The following is a 23,682-nucleotide window of genomic DNA, read 5'->3' as shown; positions in this document are numbered from 1 at the left end:
AATGAAAATGATTATTATCAATATGTTAAGTTTTCTCAAAGAAAAGAGGCAGCAAGCAATATCAGGTCATTTGTTCAGATTTGGAAATTATAAGAAATAATCCATTGGAAACACCAGAAATAAACAGACATGTGAAATCAGTAATGGATATTAAAATAGTAATCAGTGGGCACTTACAGAGATGTGAAATAGTCACAGAAAGAGTCAGTTAACTTGAAAGTCAATAAAAATTTACCCAAACTGAAATATAAACAGAAAAATTAGTGAAAAATTAAAACTAACAGAACAGACCAACCAAAGCTATGGGGCAATATCAAAAGGTCTAACATGTCTTGGTACACCAGAGAGAAAAGGACAGAAGATGTATTTGAAGAAGTAATAGTCAATAATTTCCCAAAATTAATAGTGGACTCCAAATAGCCAATCCAAGAAGTTGACAGAACACCAAAGAGATTAAATTAAAAATAAACAAAAACTAATCACAGCCTGAGAATATCCTAATCAAACTGATGAAAATGAAAGGGAAAGAGAACATCTTAAAAATAACCAGGAGGTAAAGGGTAGAGGGGAGTCACATTATTTACAGTAGAAAGTGAAAAATAATTACATCAGACTTCTCAACAGAAACTGTGGAAGCAAGAAAAAAATGGAGGAACAACTTTATGTCCTGAAAGAAGTAAAAAAGCCTGTTAGAAATTCTATACCCAGTGAAAATGTTCATTAAAAATTAAGAAGAAATACTATCTCATCAAGCAAAAACTCATTGAATCATTGCCAGTAGATTTGATCTACTGAAGATGTTAAAGAAAGTTTTTCATGTTGATGAAATATGATGTCATAAACTTGTCTAAAGAGCATCAAAAATGAAAAAAATTTAGGAAAAGAAAATATTTTAGTCATTTGTAAATTAATGAATAAATCATTGGAAAAGAAAGTATTTTTAGTCATTTATGATTTAACTGAACAATAAGTGTTCAAAGCAGAACTTGCAACAGCAGTGTGTTTTACATAAAACAGAGATGTATAAACAATAAGAGAAAGAAGATACACTGATACATAGATTGTTGCACTGTACATAGAGCAACATGATATTATTCAAGACTATACTGAGGTTATTTAAAAATGAATATTGCAAAACTCAAATCTAGCCCCAATAAGCTTTTTAAAATAAATATAAAGAGTAAACAAGATAAAAACTAATTATAAAAGGGATCAAATATACTCAGAAGTTACAGAAAAGAGGAAAAGGGAAGCAAAGTACAAATAAAACACAGAAAATAGCCAGCAAGATTAATTATATATTAATCAACCATACAAAAATTACTTTAAATGTGAATGATGTCATGCATTAATTTAAAAAGATATATACATATATATATATATATATATATGTAATGAAATAAACCAAAAGAAAGCTGAAATAGATATTTGCTTAAAACAACTATTTAAGCAAAATAAACTTCAGGAAAAGGGCTATGATCAAAGATAAAGTAAAATACTACAAAATAATAAAGGAATCAAGTTATCCAAGAGGCAATAAAAATTCCAAATTTGTATAAACCTAAAAACAATACTTCAAAACACATAAGACAAAAACTGGTTTTATTTATTTATTCATCTATTTTAAAATTTTTTCAAATGTTTATATTTATAGTATACAACATGTTTTATTATTTTTAAAATTAACATATATACATATTTGGAGGTACAATATGTTGTCTTGTACATATATACATTTTGCAATGATCAAATTAAAGTAATTAACATATCCGTTACTTCAAAGGTTTATCACATTTTGTGTTGAGAATATTCAAAATTCTCTCTTCTAGCTCTTTGAAAATACACAATAAGTTATTGTCAACTATAGTCACTCTACAGGCCTATAGTACAGTAGAATTTATTCTTCCTATATAATTGTGATTTTATATTATTTAATCTCCTTATCCCCTCACTCCCATGCATCCTAGTCTCTAGTAATAGTTATTCAACTTCCTATTACTGTGAGATCAATTTTTTAGTTTTACATGTTAGTGAGAACATGTGGTATTTACCTTTCTGTGTCTGCCTTATTTTACTTAATATAATGTCCTTTAGGCTCAATGATTCTGCTGTGAATTAAAGGATTTCTTTATTCTTTGTAGCTGAATAGTATTTAGTTGTGTATATATGCCAAAATTTTTTATCCATTCATCATTTAGTTTGATTCCCTATCTTAACTATTGTGAATAGTGCTACAATAAGCATGGGGATACATGAATTTCTTTGATATAATGATTTTCTTTTCTTTTGATAAATACCCATTAGTGGGATTGCTTTGGTAATTATATTTTTAGTTTTTTTAGAATTCTCTATACCATTTTCTGTAACAGCCGTAATAATTTACATTACCAAAAAGAGTGTAAAAAGGTTTTCTCAGCATCCTCACTACCATTTGTTTATGTGTGTGTGTGTGTGTGGTTTTGATTTGCATTTCTGCAAATCAAACCCTGATGATTAGGGGTGTTCAGCACAACAATTTGTATGTCTTCTTTTGAGGGATGTCTATTCAAATCATTGCCCATTTTTCTATCGGATTTTTTTTTTCTTTTTTTTTTTTTTTTTTTTTTTTTTTTACTGTTGAGTCGTTTGTGCTTCTTGCATATCCTGAATATTAATCCTGAAGTAAATGAATAGTTTGCAAATATTTTCTCCCATTTTGCATGTTCTATCTTCAATCTGTTGCTTGTTTCCTTTAATCTTCAAAAGCTTTTTAGTTTGATATAATTCCATTTGTCTATTTTTGCTTTTGTTGTCTGTGATTTTGAAGTCTTAATCATCAAATCTTTGCTCGCACTAATGTTCTGAAGCATTTCCCCGGTTTTCTTCCAGTAGTCTCACTGTTTCAGGTCTCATATTGAAATCTTTAATCCATTTTGAGTTTATTTTTATCTCTGGTGTAAAACACGAGTCTTGTTTCTTTCTCTTGTATATAAATATCCAGTTTTTCCAACAAGATTTATTAAAGAGATGTCTTTTCTCCAATGTGTGTTGCTGGTGTTACCTTTTAAAAAATGTAATTGACCAGAAATATGTGTACTTTTTATTTCTGAACTGCCTATTCTATTCTGATGGCTTATTTGTTTCTTTTTATTCCAGGACCATATTGTTTTGATTACTATAGCTTTGTAGCATATTTTGGAGGTAGTGTGGTGCTTTTAGTTTTGCACTTTTTGCTAAGGATAGCTTTGGATTTTGGAACACTTTGCAGTTTCAAATTTTAGTTTTTTTTTTTTTTTTTTCCTTTGAAGAATGTCATTGGTATTTTGATAGGAATTGTAATTAAATCTGTAGATTGTTTTTGGTAGTATAGTCAATTTAACAATGCTAATACTTTCAACCCATGAACATAGAATTTCTATTTGTGTGTGTGCGCCCTCTCCAATTTCTTTTATCAGTGTTATAGAGTTCTCTTGGTAGAAATAATTCATCTCCCTGGTTAATTTATTCTTAGGTATTTTATTTAGTTTGGGGGGCTACTGTAAATGGGATTTTTTTCTTGACTTCTTTTTCAGGTAGTTTGTAATTAGTGTATGGAAATGCTACTGATTTTTATGTTAATTTTGTATTCTTCAATTTTACTAAACTTATTTATTAGTCTTAAAAATTGTTGAGTGCAACTTTTAGGTTTTTCTAGATATAACATTTTTGTCTGCAGATAGGGACAATGTGATTTCATTCTTTCCGATTTGGATGTCCTTTTTTTCTCTCTCTCATGCCTAATTGCTCTGGCTAGGACTTCTAGTACTTCTTGAGTAACAGCAGTTAGAGGGAGTATCCTTATCTTGTTCCAGGTCATAGAGGATAAACTTTCAGCTTCTTCCCATTTGGATGTTCCCATATGATGTTAGCTGTGAGTTTCTCCTACATGGCCTTTATTGTGTTGGGGTACATGTTTTGATACCTAATATTTTGAGTTTCATTATGAAGGCATGTTATTTTGTCAAATACTGGTTCTGCATCTTCTGAAATGATCATACGGTTTTAATCCTTATGTGATGTGTTACTTACATCAATTCAGATATATTGAACCATGCTTGCACCCCTGGGGTAAATCCTGCTTGATAATGGTGTATAATCTCTTTAACGTGCTGTTGGCTTTGGTTTGCTAGTATTTTGTAGAGAATCCTTGTATCTATGCTTATTAGACAAATCAGTCTGTAGTTTTCCTTTTTGTTTTGAACTTGTCTGGTTTTGGTATCAGCAATGATGGCGTTGTAGAATGAGTTGAGAAGAATTCTTCAAATTTTTAAAATTCTTAAAATTCTTAAAATTTTTGGGATATGTTGAGAATAGTTGGTATTAGTTCTTTAAAGTTTTGATAGAATTCATCAGAAAAGCCATCCAATCCTGGGCTTTTTTTGTTGTTGTTGACAGACTTTTTATTATTGATTCAATTTTGCTATGCTAATGGTCTATTCAGGTGTTCTATTTCTGGTTCAGTCTTTGCAGGTTGTATGTGTCCAGGAATGCAATGATTGTCTCTAGGTTTTTCAATTCGTTGGCACATTATTGTTCATAAGTTTCAAATAATACTCTGTATTTCTGTGGTATCAGCTGTAATGTCTCCTTTTTCCTTTCTGATTTTATTTGGGTCTTCTCTCTTTCCTTCTTACTTATTCTACCTAAAGTTTCACCAACTTTGTTTATCTTTTCAAAGAAACACATTTTTATTACATTCATTTTTTTAGTCTCAATTTCATTTATTTCTGATGTGATCGTTATCATTTATTTTATTCTACTAATTTTGGATTTGATCAGTTACTGCTTTTCTGGTTTATTCTGGTACATTGTTAGATGATTTAAAATCTTTCTAATCTTTTTTTATAGACATTTATTGTTATAAACTTCTATCTTTGTACTGCTGGTGGTCTATCCCATAGATATTGGTATGTCTTATTTACATTTTTATTTATTTTAAGACCTTTATAACTTTTATTCTTAATTTTTTCACTGACTTATTGGTTATTCAGGAGTATGTTGTTTAATTTCTATTTGTTTGTGTATTTTCCAAAGTCAGTCTTCTTATTGTTTTCTACATTTATGTATTACATATTTTGTTTCTAAATTTTTTGTTATAAAATACACGATGTCATTTATATTTTTTGAATTCTTGACAATTGATTCGTGGCCTAAGATATGCTCTATTCTGGAAAATGTTCTGTCTACTGATGAGAAGTATGTATATTCTGCAATTGTTTTGTAAAATGTTCCATAAATGTCTGCTAGGTTTACATGGTGTATAGTGGAGTATAAATACAATTTTTTTTTGTTGATTTGCTGACTAGATGATCTGTATAATGCTGAGAGTAGAGAATTCCAAATATAGTTCCAAAATATAACTGAAATGACATTTATCTCTCCCTTGAAATCAAACAATATTTGCTTTATATACGTGGGTGCTCTTGTATTGGGTGATTACATTTACAATTATATTCCTATTCTAAATTGATCCTTTTATCACTCTATAATGACCTTCTTTGTCTCTTTTTGTAGTTTTTGAGTTAAAGTCTATTTTATCTGATATAAGTGTAATTACTCCTGCTCACTTTAACTTCTGTTTGCATGGAATATCTTTTTCTATCACTTAACTTTCATTCTGTGTGTCTTTATATATGGAGTGAGTTTCATGTAGGTTACATATAGTTGCATGTCATATTGTTATTAAGTCAGTTTTTATATTTCAATTGAATAATTAATCTGTTTTCATTTAATGATATTATTAATTGGTGAGGATTTACTCCTGTCATTTTGTTAAATTTTTCAGGTTGTTTTGTATACCCATTAGTGTCTTCTTCCTATCTTGTCATTTACCTTTGCGGTTTGCGAGTTTTTCACAATGGTAAGATTTGATTTCTTTCTCTTCCTTATTTGTCCATCTGCTCTACCTGTGACTTTTGTACTTTTCATGCCTTCCTAACAGAAGTTATCATCATTTCACTACTAGATGTAGGATTGCATTCATAATAGTTTTCAAGGCCAGCCTAGTTGTAATGAATTTTCTTTGTTTCTGCATATCTAGGAAATAAGTCATTTCTTCTTTTTTTTCTGAAACACATCTTTACTGGATATAGTATTTTTGTCTAGAAATTTTGTTTAGCATTTTGAATATATCATCTTTTATTTTTCCTGGACTGTAAGGTTTCTGCTGAAAAATCTGCTGTTAGTTTAATGGGGATTCACTTACATAAGACTTGACAAATTTATCTTACTATTTTTAAAATTATCTCCATATCTTTGACTTCTTAAATTTTCAGTATAATGTGCCTCAGAAAGGACCTTTTTTCATTGAATCTATTTGGAGACATTGAGCTTCCTAGATGTAAATGTCCATATCTCTCTCAAGTCTTAAGAAGGTTTTAGCTATTATTTTATTAAATTGGTTTTTAATGACTTTTCTCATATCTTTCTCTTTTGGAACCCTTATGTTGCAAAACTTTGTTTATTTAATGGTTTTTTGTTTATTTAATAAACAAATTTATTTATTTAATAAACAAATGTTTATTTGTTTATTTAATAAGTTTTGCAGGCTTTCTCTGTTGTTTTATATTTTTATGTGTGTATGTTTGACTGAGTTATATCAAAAAACCTGTTTTCAAGTTCAGGGATTCCTACTTCTGCTTGAACTATTCTATTGCTGAAGGTCTTGATTTTATTTTTTATTTCATTAATTGAATTATTCAGTTCTAAGATTTGTTTGCTTCTATTTAATGACATCTATCTATCAAATTTATAACTGATATCGTGAATTGTATTTCTGACTTTGTTAAATTATCTACCTGTATTCTCTTGTATCTCAATTAGTTTTCCTAAGATCATTATTTGAGCTTATTTTCAGTCATTTTGTAGATCTCCTTTTCTTTATGGTCTATTAATGGAGAATTGTTGTGTTCCTTTGGAGCTATCGTGTTTCCTTGCATTTTCAGATTTCTTGTGTCTCCACACTGTTATCTGTGCATCTAGTGGAACCGTCATCTCTTACAATTTTATGGTGTAACTGTCATAGAGAAATGCTTTTTCCTATAGATGTGTCTATAGTGTACATTGGCTAGGTTTCTTGGGCTTTAATTCTGGTTAGGTACGGCATTGTAACGTCTGTGTAATTTCTTCATCTGTTATCAACATAAGTGATGCTTTTAAGTACCTCTGTGGCCTAGACTTTGAGTGTTTGTGAAGGTAGTGGAATGACTTTGCTGGGGCAATGGTCACTTGGAAGGTTATCCCTAAGGCCCTGGGCTGGGCATGTGCTGCGTGCAGCAGCTTTGCTAGTCAAAGAGGTGGGTTCATCAGTGGAGGTGAGCACCAACAGGGTTACTTCTCACGCCCCTGATGAGAGGTGACAGTGTGCTAGCAGCCCTCGGTTGCTCTTGGTGCCTCCTTGGCCCCATGTCTGCTCTGGCCACACTAGAGGAGACCTTCAGCCCGACGCTGCACTATGAGGGCCCCTCTCTGGGGCTGGTCCAGGCCGGAGTCAGCTCCCTCTGCTCTCTGGGAGGTGTGGAGAGACAGGCGGGGCGGGAGCCGGGGTAGCCAGGGATCCAGGATGGCCTGGGCTCTGCGGCCCATACTCAGCTCAGCTGGCTGGCACCCGCTGGGCTTGATCAGGGGACGAGCTCCCTCTGGGCTGCTGGAATGTCCGGGCTAGGTGCTGCAAAGTCCCCTAGTGAGTGTGTTTGAGAGGTGAAGCCAGCTGGATTTCTAGGTCAGGTGGGGACTTGGATAACTTTTCTGTCTAAAGGTTTGTAAATGCACCAATCAGCACTCTGTGTCTAGCTAAAGCTTTGTAAATGCACCAATCAGTGCTCTGTGTCTAGCTAATCTGGTGAGGACCTGAAGAACTTCTGTGTCTAGCTAAAGGATTGTAAACTCACCAATCAGCACTCTCTGTCTAACTAAAGGTTTGTAAACACACCAATCAGCACTCTGTCAAAATGGACCAATCAGCTCTCTGTAAAATGGACCAATCAGCTCTCCATAAAATGGACCAATGAGCTCTCTGTAAAATGGACTAATCAGCAGGGTGTGGGTGGGGGCAGATAAGGGAATAAAAGCAGGCCACCTGGGGCCGCCAGCAAGTTGCTGGGGTTATTTTCCAGGCTGTGGTAGTTTTGTTCTGCTTCTCACAATAAATTTTGTTGCTGCGCACTCGTTGGGTCTGTGTCTGCCCTGCCTTTATGAGCGGTAACACTCAGCGCCAAGGTCTGCAACTTCATTCCTGAAGTGAGGGAGACCACGAACCCACCAAAAGGAAGAAACTCCAGACACATCTAAACATCTGAAGGAACAAACTCTGGACACACCATCTTTAAGGACTGTAGCATTCACTGCGAGAGTCTGCGGCTTTATTCTTTAAGTCAGCGAGACCAAAAACCCACCAATTCTGGACACAGTAAGGGGTGCCCATGATGTTCAGCACTGCTAGTGGAGAAGGTATGGTTATAAGCAGAGGTAAGGAACTGGTGACCTGTCCTCAGGCCCTGAGGGCCATGAACATTGGTTTCTACAATCTTGGGAACACACTCCCCACTGTGCTAAACCTCCTGTTTCTTGAGGTGCAGGTTACTGCATGACCTTAGGTGCCAAGATTTCAGTCGTACTGCTTGTTTTTAACTAGGGTCATGGCATTGCATCCTCTTATGTGGGCATAGTGAGATGATGGCAGGGCCTCAGGGATATGGAGACCCAGGGGCTGCTGGTCCCCAGAACAGAATGCTTTCTAGCAGTCTCTGTTCTCAAAATGGAATAGCAGCTTGGGTCCTGTGGAGTGGGAGGGAGCCCAGCATGGCTTCCTTTCTTCAGGCAATGCTGCCACATGGATTCCAGGCAGTTTTGTGTACTCAGCTGAGGGCGTGTTAGGACTGATGGACTCTTTAAGATTCCAGGCATTTTCAGTAGTTAATGGTGTCTTCTGGGGGTCTCCTACTATTTCCTCATAATATGGAGTGTTTTTGGCTACGAGCTGATCCTTGGCCAAGTGCTTTACTTCCCTCTTTATCCTGCCATCATGTGTTTCTGTGCTTCAGAGCGTTTTTCTCACTTCCTTGGTGAATTCCAGCATTCACCCTTAGATACTCTACTCAAAGTCTAGTAATTTACCTGTTATTTTGTTTCTTCTTTTTCTAGATGAGTACTAGATACCTGTAGTCAAACATCTTAGTGGTGTCATGCCAACATGTTTTGATATAGGAGTACATTGTGGAAAGTCTAAATCAAGTTAATATAGTTATTACCTCACATATTTATCTCTTTTGTGGCAAGAACATTTAAGATCTGTATTTTTACCAGTTTTCAAGCATACTATGTATTTTTTAACTATAATCACGTTTTGTACAATAGAGCTAAACTTATTCCTCTTGTCTAACTGAAACTTTGATCCATTTAATCAACATATCCTCCTCCCACTCCCAACCCCCAAATCAGCCCCTGGCAACCACCATTCTACTCTATTTCCATGATTTGAAATTTTTTAGATTCCACATAGAATTGTGATCATGCATTATTTCTCTCTCTTTGTCTGGCTTTTTTTTCAGTTATCATAATTTTCTGTAGGTTAATTCATGTCAATGCCAATGATAGAATTCCTTTTTTCCTAAAATTAGATAGTATTTTACTATGTACATATGCCACATTTTCTTTATCTATTCATGTATTGATGAACACTCAAAGCTGATGTTTGAAATAAGAAAGATAAACCCAAAATTGTAATAGAAAACTCAACATCTTTCTGTCAGTACTTAAGATAATGAATGGGCACCACATCAGTAAGAATATAGGTAATCTGAAGAGCACTAGCAACGAACCTAGTTTAATTGGCATTTGTAGAGCACTCCATGTCAGAGCAATAGAATACACAAATGTTTCAAGTGTACCTGGAATGCTCGCTAAGATAATCTTCTGGAAAATCTAGATGTTAAGGAAGTGAAAGTAGAAAAAAGAGTATCTTAAGAGAACACACAGGAGACAATATGAAATAATTTCTAATGGTTAAATCAATAGCAGATTAAGCAACAGAATAAATACAGAGAGTAATGAATCATAATTTAAAGATTTTAAAATTATATATTATAATTGAATAAATAATTGAGTAAAAAATTAGATAATTAGCATGGAATAATCTCTCTAGAAGAATTTCAATAAATATAGAAAGAATGAGGGAAATAAAAATAATTATTGGAATACTGCCGTAATAATTACTTCAGGCAAGATCCACTGATGAAAGCTAACATTAGGTAGAACTTGAAAGGGAGATGGGAAATTTACATATCCTTAATTTCTCGTAATAGGTATTCATAACTGAGGCAGTTTTAAATATGTTCCTAAATTCTTTGATACATCTCCCACCAGGAGGTGGAGCTGAATTTCTCTCCCTTTTGTTATGGTTCAGACTTGGTGTCTCAATAGCACGATACAGAGTAGAGAAGGAGAAACACAGTAACTTTACAGTGGAGTAATCAGGAAGATACCACCACCACAACCAAGTGTTTAAGATTAACATAGCCAGCAGTAAGCCATTTTGATATTATGTGCTAGTTGATATGTATTTAGAAGGGCACTTCACCTCTTTGGTAAACTTTTAAAAAATCCATAGCCACCATCTAATCAAGAGAAAACATTACATGAAACCAAACTGAGGAATTTTCTACAAAACAGCTGACTGGTGCTCATCAAAAGTGTCAAGCTTATGACAAAAAACAGAAAATACTGAGAAATTGCCACAGACTCCAGGACACTAAGGAGACATGACAGGTAAATGCTATGTGGCATTCTGAATTGGATCCTTCAAAAGGAAAAGGACAGGCAGAAAAACTGGTGAAATACACATAAAATATATAGTTTATTTAAAAGTAAAAAAAAAATACTATTTTAAACTCCTCTTTAAATTTAAAAGTATTTCAAAATACAGAGTTTAATAAAATGGCTCTCAGTTTCACTAGAAATAAAGGAAATGCAAATTTAAAACATACCAATAAATAGACAGTTTTAGCAAAGTTTGACAATACTAAGTGTTGACAAAATTACATGGAGCAATTAGGACTTCTTTTAGAAGTTCCAGAATCATTCTTCCTTCCGATTAAGTAAATTTATGCATATATCTAGAAAACTGTTAAATCTAAATGTTATGCTTACTTATGGCCCAGAATATCTACTGTTAAGCATATACATAACATACACCCATGAGTGCCTATGTGTACAAAAAGGGACTCATAAAAAGGTCTGTAGTAGACAAAAAAAAAAAAAAAAAAAAAAACTAACATTAAACTCCCAAACAGTAGAATAAATAAATAATATTTTCATTCAAACAAGGCTTTTACTCTAGTAAAATCAAATAAACTAAATCTTAACACAACATAGCTGTGTCTCACAAATATGTTCAGGAAAGGAACGCAGATACAAATGAATATATATTGCATTTTTCTATTTAAATAAAGTGAAAAACAGTCAAACATATATGTTGTAATTTAAATCAGGATAGAGGTTATCTTCGGTAAAGAAGGAACAGGCTCTGATAGAAGAGAGGACATTCTGGGAAGCTGGATAACATTTTATTTCTTTATCTGTGTTGTGGTAACATGGTTTACTTAGTGATAAGTTATTAAGTTGTCCATTTATGAGTGTGGATTTTTCTGTATGTGTTTCATACTTTTACAAATATGTTTTTAAAAATACATGAGTGAATATAAGATTAACAGAAATCAAATGCATAACTGTCAAACCATAGTAGAAAAAAAATGTACAAATAATACAGACAGGCTTTGCATGGATCTAATATGCATGAATTTCAGTTACCATGGCTTAGTTAAATAAAATGAGATCCTATAACATGATTTAAATTTTATTTGCCACATATATTAGCTGTGAGTAATTGCATAAAATACAAACTTTCTTGCTGGCTCTTCAGGCCACAAATCACTACATAAATTATGTACATCATGATCAGTGGCATCATGTCACTTCTTTCAAAGTCGGCTGAGGGTGGTTATTGCACATCCGTTATTAAGTTTATGCACAGAGAACAAATGTGTAGTTTTGTTTTCTCCTTGTTTCTGAGTGTTAAGCTGTGTGTAAAAAATAAATAATCAAAAGTGAGAATTGAACAACAAAGATAAAAGAGCAGCAACGGAACAAAACTTATGTCGGGAGGGAAATTTGAATTAATGTAAATAGAGTTATAGAAGAAATTGGTTATCAGGGAAATGTTGACACTGGTATTCTTTAAGAGATTCTAGATAATGCAGTCAAAAGAACTTAAAGACAAACAAAATAAATTAGGAAAGCAATAGTGACAAAAGTTGGAGATGTTCCATAGGAAGTGAAATCGGCAAAAAGCTTCATATTAAAGGAATTCTAGAAGATGTTTCACTATGCTAAAACACAAAGTATAAAATATTGGTATTCATGACAGAAAATACGTTCACTCAGTTAAACTCAGTTTACACAATGAGAAGGCAAGTACTGGTCGAACTATTCATATTTTTGCAAATAAAAAAATACTTTAATTCTCAATGTTTTCAGTGTTTGAAATTACAATGTACTGAGCAACTATTAGTGTAACTTTTAGTAGCAATTCATGTAATTTTTAATTTTTTCTATACATTTATAATGAACAGTTTTGAATTTCTTAATAAAAATTTATAGGAGACAAAATAATTCTAATATTTTCCTTGATTATTAATATTACTTGCATAGTTTCAACCAGCACAGTCATTTTTATAATCTGACCCTACTGTGCTAAGCAAAATATCTGATATAATGAGACACAATGAAATAAAATATATGTCCATAAAACATGCAATATATGAAAAAGACAGCAAAGCCTAAATATATAGTAGTAAGAAAAAGTGTAAACGGGTCACTCATTATAACTCAGAGATTCTTATGTTAAACTTGAAAGTTTGGCATTGTACATTTTATCCAAAATGTAAGAGACATCATGCAAAATATTTCAAATAAACGGATACACACATATATATATATACACACATACATATATGCAGCAATGGAAACCAAAAGAAACCTAAGGTAGCAATATTAATATGACATATATTAGAATTAAAACTTAAAACATTAATAGAAAAATGTCACTTTATTCTTCAAAAAAAAAAAAAAATCATAAAATTCCGATAATACATTAGGCCACAAATACCAAATTCAAAAGATTTGGTGCAAAGAAATGCCATTCTTTGATCATACACTCTAAATTTTGAAATAAACAACATACCAGTTAGTGAAACGTCCCATGTGTTTTTTAACTTTAAAAATCTGTAAAATCTATGTCAAGAAGAAATCATAATGGAAATAACTTGAATGAACTAGAGTGTCAGTTCTAGATTACAAGCCTACACTATTCAGTTGTGTATAGGAAATTTGTCAACTTCAATGCCTTTATTAAGGAAAAAGAATGAAAATGACGAGTAGAGCTGATTAAAAAACTTTATTACACAATTTAGCTGATAAAATACTTTACTACACAATTTAGCACAAAGCTTTAGTGAAATGAGGGGTAAGGAATATATAAGGCAAATTGAATGTTAATGAATAAATAAGAAAGTGAAGAATAATTGGGTAACTGATACTTACCTTAGAAAAACACAACAAAGTGAAACCAAAGCATGAGTTGGAAGAGAAAGGATTGGAAACCAATTAAAAACAAACCAATAAGCAACAAAACAATTTGTGCCGCAGAACCGTAGTAAGGTCAGGAACTCTGAGGTTCACAGTGATGGTTGGGGATAAAGAAGGAAATTGACTGAAAATTGTGTAATAAGAGGCAGTTAGATAACCATAAATATTCTTCAATACCAGAAGAGGACTGTTGGTTGAATACTGAAGACTGATGTGTAGCGGAGTACAAATGTCTTGTCTTATGGAAGATGAAATCAGAGAGTGTCTAAATGCAGAAAGATGGATGCTTTATCTTTGAGGAAACTGATCAATTCTGAAGAATGTCAAACAGATGCTGACATTGGTAATTAACCAATAAATTACCCACATATTTATTTGTTTACTTCTTTGTTTCCTTCCTTCTCTCCTTCCTTTTTTTTTTTTTTTTTTTTTTGAGACGGAGTCTCGCTCTGTTGCCCAGGCCGGAGTGCAATGGCGAAATCTCGGCTCACTGCAACCGCTGCCTCCCAGTTTCAAGACATTCTCCTGCCTCAGCTCCCCCGAGTAGCTGGGACTACAGACAGGGGCCACTACATCCTGCTAATTTTTTTTTGTTTGTGTTTTTAGCAGAGATAGGGTTTTTCCATGTTGGTCAGGCTGGTCTCAAACTTCTGACCTCAACTGATCTGCCCACCTCCCAAAGTGCTGGGGTTACAGACATGAGCCACCGTGCCGGGCTTGCCCACATATTTATTTGCCCCATTCATACACACAGAGCTTTGAAGATGTCTTTGAGTATCTCACTGTTAATGTATATATTTTTTTAATTTTAAAATTTTATACTTATGTTTCTGTTATCAATAATTATTTTATGGAGAAATTGTTGAATACATAAATAAAATAAATAGGAGCAACTAGTGGAAATTAACCAATTGACCTTTTGGGTTACATATTTATTTCTAGTTTGGCTACTAAAAATCTATACTCTTAATTTTGACCATTAGCTGAGCTAATATAATTTTTCTCATGAACATGCAGATCTAAGGATTCTAGGCCAGGAAACTTCTGCATCTAATTTGATGGTTAATTTTAATGTATCAACACTACTAGGCCATGGAGTGGCCAGATATTTGATTTAACATTGTTTCTGGATATATCTGTGGGGGTGTTTCTGATGAGACTGACATTTGAATTGGTAGAGTGAACGTAGAAGCTTGCTCCCTCCAATCCACTGTAGGCCTGAATAGAATACAATGGCTGTATAGAAAGAATTATCTGTCTTCAAGCTTGGATATTGGTCTTTTGACCTTAGAATCAGACTCACCTGGAGTTTACACTACTGGCTCTACTGGTTTTCAGGCCTTTGGACTTAGACTGAAACTATACCATCAGCTCTCCTGGGTCCCCAGATTTTAGACGGAAGATATGGGAGCCAATTCCTTATAATATAAATATATGTATATGTTCTGTTTATCTTGGGAGCTCAGACCATTAAGACTAATAGATCCAATTTTAATAAAGCCTAATAATCATGTACACAGCGTCTGATATGCAACATCTATCTAGGCTTTATAAGATTTCTTCATAGTTACTGCTCATATTCTCAATGCGACTTTCAATTATTTCTTCAACTAATTCTTACTCCTAACTCTCTCCTCTTTCCTTCACCATTACAAATTTTACATATTATTTAGAACTCTGCTCACATGTTCCCACTTTCATAATGAGGAAAAAAAAATAAGAGCAAACAAAGTTTAAATAAATCTGAAAGACAAACTTTTCTGCACAACATTAAGAAATTTCCTTTCCTGGTTTCTTCATCTCACACTGATATCCTCCTTTTCTGACTTCTTTAATAGTTAGATATTGGTCCACATGATTCAATGATTTATTTTATTTCTTCCTGTGTTTTTGGTAGAAGTTGCTACTTGTTTTCCAGTATACATTCACTTCTTGTTTGTTGGTAATGAAATCAATTTCTATCTGGTTGCATGGTCAACCAGATGAAAATTACATTTCCCAACCTCTTTGCAGCTATACCTGCCCATGTGACTATGTGTGGTTCAATCAAATATAGGAATTGACGTATAAGACTTCATGGAGCTTTTTTAAAATGAAGAGTCAAACCTTTCTATTTCCTTCCACCACCTGCCTCCTCCAGCAGGACCCATCCTTGACCATGAAGTTGGAGGCCACATCAAGGAATGGTTATACAGAGAACTGGAACACTTCTGGGTTTTTCCAGTGTATGGAAATTCCATCCACTTCCCAGACTGCTTTATTTTTTAAAGAAATCCCCCTTTTCTTTAAGCCGCTACTTTTTAGCTTTTTTTCCTTGAATCCAAAATTAAGCCTGATACATACTACTTTGTAATTGTTTTATGGGTTTTTAAATGTATTTTTTTCTCCTTTGTAAAAGTTTAAGCTGTTTAAGTGACTATTGTACCTCTCAGAGGGGGATGGAACTCAATTCTCAGTTTCATGGTAATAATCAGTAAAAACTCATTAGATTGATTAATTAGATTATTAATGATTAATAATCACCATTCTGCTCCCCTGAATACCCAGGGGCAAGACTTCAAACTGGCAGACTTGTGAACTAACCCCTCTAAGCAAGTTTATAAATCATTTTTAAGGTTTCCATTTGTCTGTGAAGTTTCACAGCACTGTTTTTAGACAATGTTAGACTATAATGTACAAGTAAGAGTCACCTACTTCTCAAATACATTAAATCCACATAATAAGTATTTAACTCCCTACCAAGTTCTCTGTTAAGAACCCAAATGGCTATTTGTGTCTCTGTTCATATATTGATACAGCAGGATTTATTGATTTGTATGCTCTGCTTATCACCATGACATTAATCCTTATTAACACTAATGCATCTTACCATGACTGTAATTAAGATTCACCAGGATAAAATTGAGATTGGGACAATTCTTATTTTTGCTTAAACTAGCTTGTCCATTCCCATTTGTTGGACTTTTCCTATTCATTTATTGGAACTGTTGCTTTTCATTAAATTTGCAAAGCAAAGCTTCATTTTGATAGAATGGTGCCTGAGAAAATCAAAATGTATTTTTTAAATTCATTTACAAAAATAGAGAAAAATGAGCATATGAAAGGAATCAAGTAGTATTATTAATGTTATTAATAATAATCACTTTGAGGATTTTTTTCATATCTGGGGATTTTAAAGTCTCAAATTATGTTAAGCTTGAAATATAACTGCTTGGGTATTGAATGGAGGAGACAACTGTAACTTTTACATCTTGGAGTGTGGGGTCAGAGGAGGACTTTAATGTGACAATATGTCAGTTTCACAATGGGATTCTGGAAGCTGAAATGCACTATAGACTCACTTTTAAATTAGATCAACTCACCGTATGTGGGTTCCTTTTAATAAGTAGTGATGGTATCTTGAAATATGTATTTCCCAAATCTAAACTTTTAAGTATGTGATCTATGCTATATGATATTACACAATAAGAGGACTTGTAGAGATCATCACACCCTCTCAATAACATTCTCTCTAAACCGTTTCCACTCCTGTAAGATTTGCATCAAGAATTCCATAAGAAAACCATACCCGAAATAAATTATGCCTTCTGAACATGAGGACATTATTATCTTACTATTTGATACTCAGCTATGAAAGGAAGATTGCTTCCCATGATGGTGCCAAAAAATGTTGAATTCTCAAGCAAGATCTTTATCTCAAGAGATATTCCATTATATTTGTGAAACAATATAAGAATACTTGTGAAAATGTCTGAAACCACTCAATTTGTTTGTCTTTGCTTTTTTCTGTTTTATTGTTTGTATATGAGATCTGTTTGCCATGTAATTAAAAATTAATTTTATTTTCATTTTCAGTAGTTAGCACATGCATCTAATACCAAAGTCAAAAGATAAAAACAGGTGTACGGTATAAAGAAAATTAAGCCTTCTTCCCATCCTTTTTTTAGGTAATCTAATTCCACTCTTGGAAGGCAACCATTGTTACCAGTTGTACAGCTATACTTTGTGTATATCCAGGTATACATAGATTAATAAAATTGCATTTACTAATTCAAAGAGCATGCATTTTAAACAATTTCATTAGATGTTGTCAAATTGTACTCCACAAAGACTGCACCTATTTGTATTCTACCAACAATTTATAAGAATACTCATTACCTGGTAATCTCACCAACACTTTGAGTAATAAAATATTTTGTTATTTTCCAGTAGAATAAGTTTTAATTAGTGCCTCATGTTTCAATATGAATTTGAACGGTTTACTTGGCCCATTTTTATTATTGGTTTCATACATAGTCTTTTGCTTATTGATTTTTATGAGATTAATTTATATCTTAAAAGCTGTTCTTCTATTAAGGAAATTAAGCCCTTTTCTGCACTCTGAGTTGCAAATATTTTATAGTTTATTATTTGATTTTTTACTGTATATATGGTTGATTTGAAGAATTTAGATTTTTTTATGTAACTAAATTGTATCCATATGCCCCTTCATAGGCAGTACTTCCAAAATCCACCCACAGACCAAGAACACATTTGAAAAACTATTACATTTCTCTAGGACTTTTACATTTCTTATCTTACATTTAAAATTTTGATCCATTTGTACATTATTTTGGTATTAACCTGAAACAGAAATACAGCTTATCACTTTTTCAGATTATGAATAAGCTATCTCCAAATCATATATTAAATAATTGATTTTCCTACTTGTTTGTAATGCCATCTTTATAGTATACCAAATATCAATTTGATAATCAAATGTTAAGCTAGTACTGAAGAACATTTGCTGTGGTCCAGTCCACCCTCAACACTTTATGTATGATAACTCATTTTATTCTTAAAATTATCCTACTCAAAATTCCTGTGTATGTCTTCATATGTAGAACTGGTTTTTACTGGCTCCTAAGAGAAAACTGTTAAATTTCTAAGACTTACGAAGCCAGTTCTTAAATATAGTCATTTAAAATCAAATTATCAGCATTAATTTAAGCAAATTATACCAAAAACAAAATTAATATTTTCAAATTTCCTATCTAAGAATTTTTCTATTATTTATTCTCTTAAGGTGATGCACAACTATAGATCTATACAGCTGTTTCTAATTCTGCTTTAGGTAACATCAAGTATATAGCTTGGAATTTATCATGGTGGAGTATTTAAGTCATAGAAATTTGCAAAAAATCAAAGCTTTTTTTCTCCTCTGTAAATACATTGTTAACAATTACCATCACACAATTATGTGTAATTATGTGATGTTTATGTTTAATGTATTTCTATCTATGTATGTGCAATGCACCTCAATGTTTATACACATGTGTATATGCATGTGTGAATATGTGTCACATGTGGGTATATGTGATTCATATACTCTATGTATAAGAATCGTATATTTATGATTGTCCATACATTTTAAGATGTTCAAATCTGTTTGCTTATCTGTTTGCCTATTCATCTGGTATTACCAACCAATTTTAATTATTGTAACTTTATAACATGTTTCAATATTGCATGAGAGAGTTACAGACTATTATTCTCTGTGTTCAGAATTTGTTCATCCTGTAAATGTTTTTAAAATTATCTGTATTATTTTTCTTTGTTTTCATCTAATTTTTCTGATAATTGTGCTATTTTAAAAATTGTGATTGTTAAATTCATAAATTACTTAGGAAGATTGGTGTGTTTATAGTGTAAAGTATATTTACCAGGAACAGTATTTGTTTTCATTCACTAATATTTTCCTTTGCTGTACTCAAAAGCTTTTCTGAGTCGTCTTTGTTTTTCCCCTGCACTCTCTCTAAATCATGCTGGTGCTGTACATTCCTTCACGATTTGGTTACATTCTCCTTTTGAAAGTTAGGTCTATTTTTCTTGTTTGTTTTGTTTTCAAGCCTAGAAGTTGGTAATGGGGGTAGTAAATCACTTGGCTATTTTCTCTTTACTTCTATGGCAATTTGTCTGTTTAGATTTTATTTTCTGAGTTCAGCTTTAATAATTTTATATTTGTCCTGAAAATAATTCATTTTATGCACACTCTCAAACAGATATGAGCCAAGCAACCACTGAACAGCAGCAGTGAGCGCCCTGCCTGCAACCTCCAGGAATTCTGCCGCCAGCATCTGCATCTCTTTGCATAAGGCCTTTTTCTAAATTGTGGAAGACAGACTGTAAGTGTCTGGGAACGCTGGGAGCAGCATTCAAGCAATGACTGATAGAAGTTGGTGTGTATATATCCCAGTTTCCTCACCCCATGAATGAGGTAAATCTATGGCTTGTGCTTTAAATGCTTTCTCAGGTTAAGCTCTAGTCACCTACCCATGGTGATAGCTGTATTGATCACAATCTTTTATTGACTGTTTTGTCTTTGCTTTATCCCTTTGACACAAACTGTCCTGAGCCTCACAAATAAACTTCTTGCACCAGAATATTTGTCAGAGAATTAACTTCTAGACAAATCCAAACTAACATATAGATTGAGTTTATCTTTCATTCTGTATCTCTGATTATTTCTCTAAATTTATGTTACTTTTGTTAATATATCAACTTACTCTGTCTCTTGTCATTGTTTCATAAAAATACATATTTTAAGGATTTTAAACTGAGGGAATTCCTGCCCTGAGAAAGTATTAAAAATGATTAGGGTGTCTTGATTGTCACTATGACAGAGAAGGGTGATATTTACTTCCAAAGGCCGGGGATGCAAAGTGCCCTTCATTTATCATTATACAGCCTCATAAAACAAAAAAAAATCCCCTCTAAAACACCGATGGCAACCCTGTTGAGAAGTCTACATTATTAGGTCTTCCGAAGAAACAAAGTGCTATTGCTTTTCTGTTTTTTTAATTTAATTTATTTATGCTTTAATATATGATCTTTTTTTCTTCTGTTTACATGGGACTTACTTTTCTATTTGGAACATGTAAGTGAATTAATAGGAGTTTTATTTGCATTTTAAATGATAAAATCCTTTTTTTTTTTTTTTTTTTTTTTTTTTTTTTGAGACAGTTTCACTGCTGTTGCCCAGGCTGGAGTGCAATGGCACAATCTCAGCTCACTGCAACCTTTGCCTCCCGGGATCTAGCGATTCTCCTGCCTCAGCCTCCCAAGTAGCTGGTATTACAGGCATCTGCCACCATGTCTGACTAATTTTTGTATTTTTAGTAGAGACAGGGATTCACCATGTTGGCCAAGCTGGTCTGAAACTCCTGACCTCAAGTTACCCACCCGCTTTGGCCTCCCAAAGTGCTGGGGTTACAGGCAGAAGTCACCACGCCTGGCCAAAATCAATTATTTTAGTCTTGCTCTGTCATCCAGGCTGGAGTGCAGTGGTGCCATGTAAGCTCACTGCAACCTCTGCCTCCCAGGTTCAAGTGATTCTCCTGTCTCAGCCTCCTAAATAGCTGGGACTACAGGCATACACCACCACACCCGGCTAATACTCATATTTTTAGTAGAGATGGGGTTTCACCATGTTGGTCAGGCTGGTCTCAAACTCCTAACCTCAAGTGATCCACCTGCCTCGGCCTTCAAAAGTGCTGGGATTACAGGCGTGATCCACCATGCCCACCCTGATATATCAATTTATATTCAAATATTCAATGCCGGGAACTTTTTTATTAACTGCATCTTACAGTTTGTGTTTATTATTCTAATTTTCCTTTTTTTTTTTTTTTTTTTTTTTTAAAGAGGCATGGTCTTGCTCTGTCACTCAGGCTGGAGTTTACTGGTATGATCCTAGCTCACTGCAGCCTTGAACTCCCGAGGACAAGCAATCCTCCTGCCTCCTGAGTCATTGAATAGCTAGAACTACAAGCATGTGCCATTATGCCTGGATATTTTTATTTTCTTGGAGAGATTGGGGGGGGTCTCGCTATGTTGCCCAGGCTGGTCTTGAACTCCTGGACCCCAGTGATCTCCCACCTTAACCTCCCAAAGTGATGGGGTGACAGACGTGAGCCACTGCACCGAGGCTTATTCTTATTTTCTAACTATAAAAATTTATATTTACTTTTTTGATTACTCTTAAGATTTTTTAAGATTATTTTCAAAATTTTCCATAAGGTAAATTTGTGTTGTTGTCATTGTGCTGCTTATTACTAATATTAACTTCTAATTTTATTGAATTATGATTATAGAATAAACTTGGTAATACTTCCACATTTGAGAAAGTCCAAGATTTTCTTTGTGGTTTAATATGGGTCACTTTCATTGTGATTCTTATTACTTAAAAATAAAATGTATTTTGTTTCATTTCAAATAAATACTGTTCTTTAAAGTATTAATCATACTGTATACTGCATTTTTGATACATTAGTTACACTCCCACATTAATATGTTGTTTCAACTTTATATATTTTTATTTCTTCCTTTCTGCCATGAACTGAGAAAGGTTAAGATTTTTTAAAATGTATTTTTGTCTATTTGTCCCTATCTTTGCCTTATACATTATCTTGACAATAATAACTTATTAGCCTTGTTTGTGTATTTTGCTCTTTGTCATTGTAAAGTATCTTCATCTCTTTTCATATTTTAACCTAAATTCTCTATTTTGATAGGGTTATTTTGTTCATTTTTTTCTTTTTAATTCCATTTGTGAGCAGAACATTTCTCCATCTGTTTTTTCTTTTAACATTTCCAAAGTCTTGTGGTTTTTGCAGTCTTTTGAAATCAGGACTTACGTGAATTATGTTCTATGATCAATTATAAAATGCTTTATCTTTTACCAGTTTAGAACATTTATATTTATTGATATGACCTACATACTTTATTATAATTCTATCTTTGTATTTATATTATTCTGTTTTTAAAAATTTTGTGTGCAGTTGTGCTTGTATCTTTATATTATTTTATCTGTATTCTCTTTATGTTGTCAAGCATATTTGTGCTTTTCTGATAAAATTGAAGTTTTGAATTTTATTATTTTAACTGAATATAATTTTAAAATATGTATTTAATTAAATATAATTGTATATATTTATCATGCACAACATGATGTTTTGCATCATAGATATGGTGTGAAACAGCAAAACTGAGCTAATTAACATGCATTACCTCACATATTTACCATTTTTGTGATGAGAACACTTAAAATGTAATCTCTTAATAATGTTGAAGAACACAATATAAATCTTTACTAACTGTAGTCACTATGTTGTGTCATAGATCTCTTGGACTTTTTCCTCCTATCTAGCTAACATTTTATATCCTTTGATCATCAACACCCAATTCCTTTCCCATCTTTAGGAAAGCACCTTTCTACTCTCAGTTTCCATGAGTCCAACTCTTTTATAATTTTCATATAAGTGAAATCATGTGGAAATTGTCTATGCCTGGCTTAATTCGCTGAACATAACGTCTTCCCAGTCCATCAGTGTTGCCACAAATTATAAGATTTCCTTCTTTTTAATAGCTATATAGTATTTTATTGTGTATATACACTACATTTTCTTTACACATTCATTCATTTATGGACACTTACGTTGAATCTGTATTGTTGACTATTTTGAATAATGCCACAATGAACATGGAAATGAAGATATATTACTTCACCATACTTAATTTCTTTTGAATGTATATCTAGTATTGGGATTGCTGGATAATATGGTAGTTCTGTTTTGAATATCAGAAGGAACTTCCAAATTGTTGTCCATAATGGCTATATAGTTTACATTTTCACCAACAATGTGCAATAGTTCCTTATTCTCCACATCCTCACCAATACTTGTTACCTTTCATCTTTTTGGTAATAGCCATTATAACACATGTGAGGTCATATCTGATTGTGATGTTAACTTAACAATTCTCCAATAATTAGATATGTTGAGCATTATTTCATATACCTGATGGATATTTTTATGTCGTCTTTTGAGAAGTGACTATTCAGTTCCTTTGCCGTTTTTAATTATTTGTTAAATTGTGATGCCTTGTTTGAAGTCCTTATATATTTTGGATATAAATTTCTACTGGATGTATGGGTTGAAAATATTTTCTTCCATTCCATAGGTTGTCTCTTCCCTCTATTGTTTC

Source organism: Rhinopithecus roxellana, chromosome 21 (genome assembly GCF_007565055.1).
Source record: "Rhinopithecus roxellana isolate Shanxi Qingling chromosome 21, ASM756505v1, whole genome shotgun sequence".
Lineage (NCBI taxonomy): Eukaryota > Metazoa > Chordata > Mammalia > Primates > Cercopithecidae > Rhinopithecus > Rhinopithecus roxellana.
The sequence above is the reverse complement of the archived record's forward strand: the minus strand, read 5'-3'. Positions refer to the sequence as shown.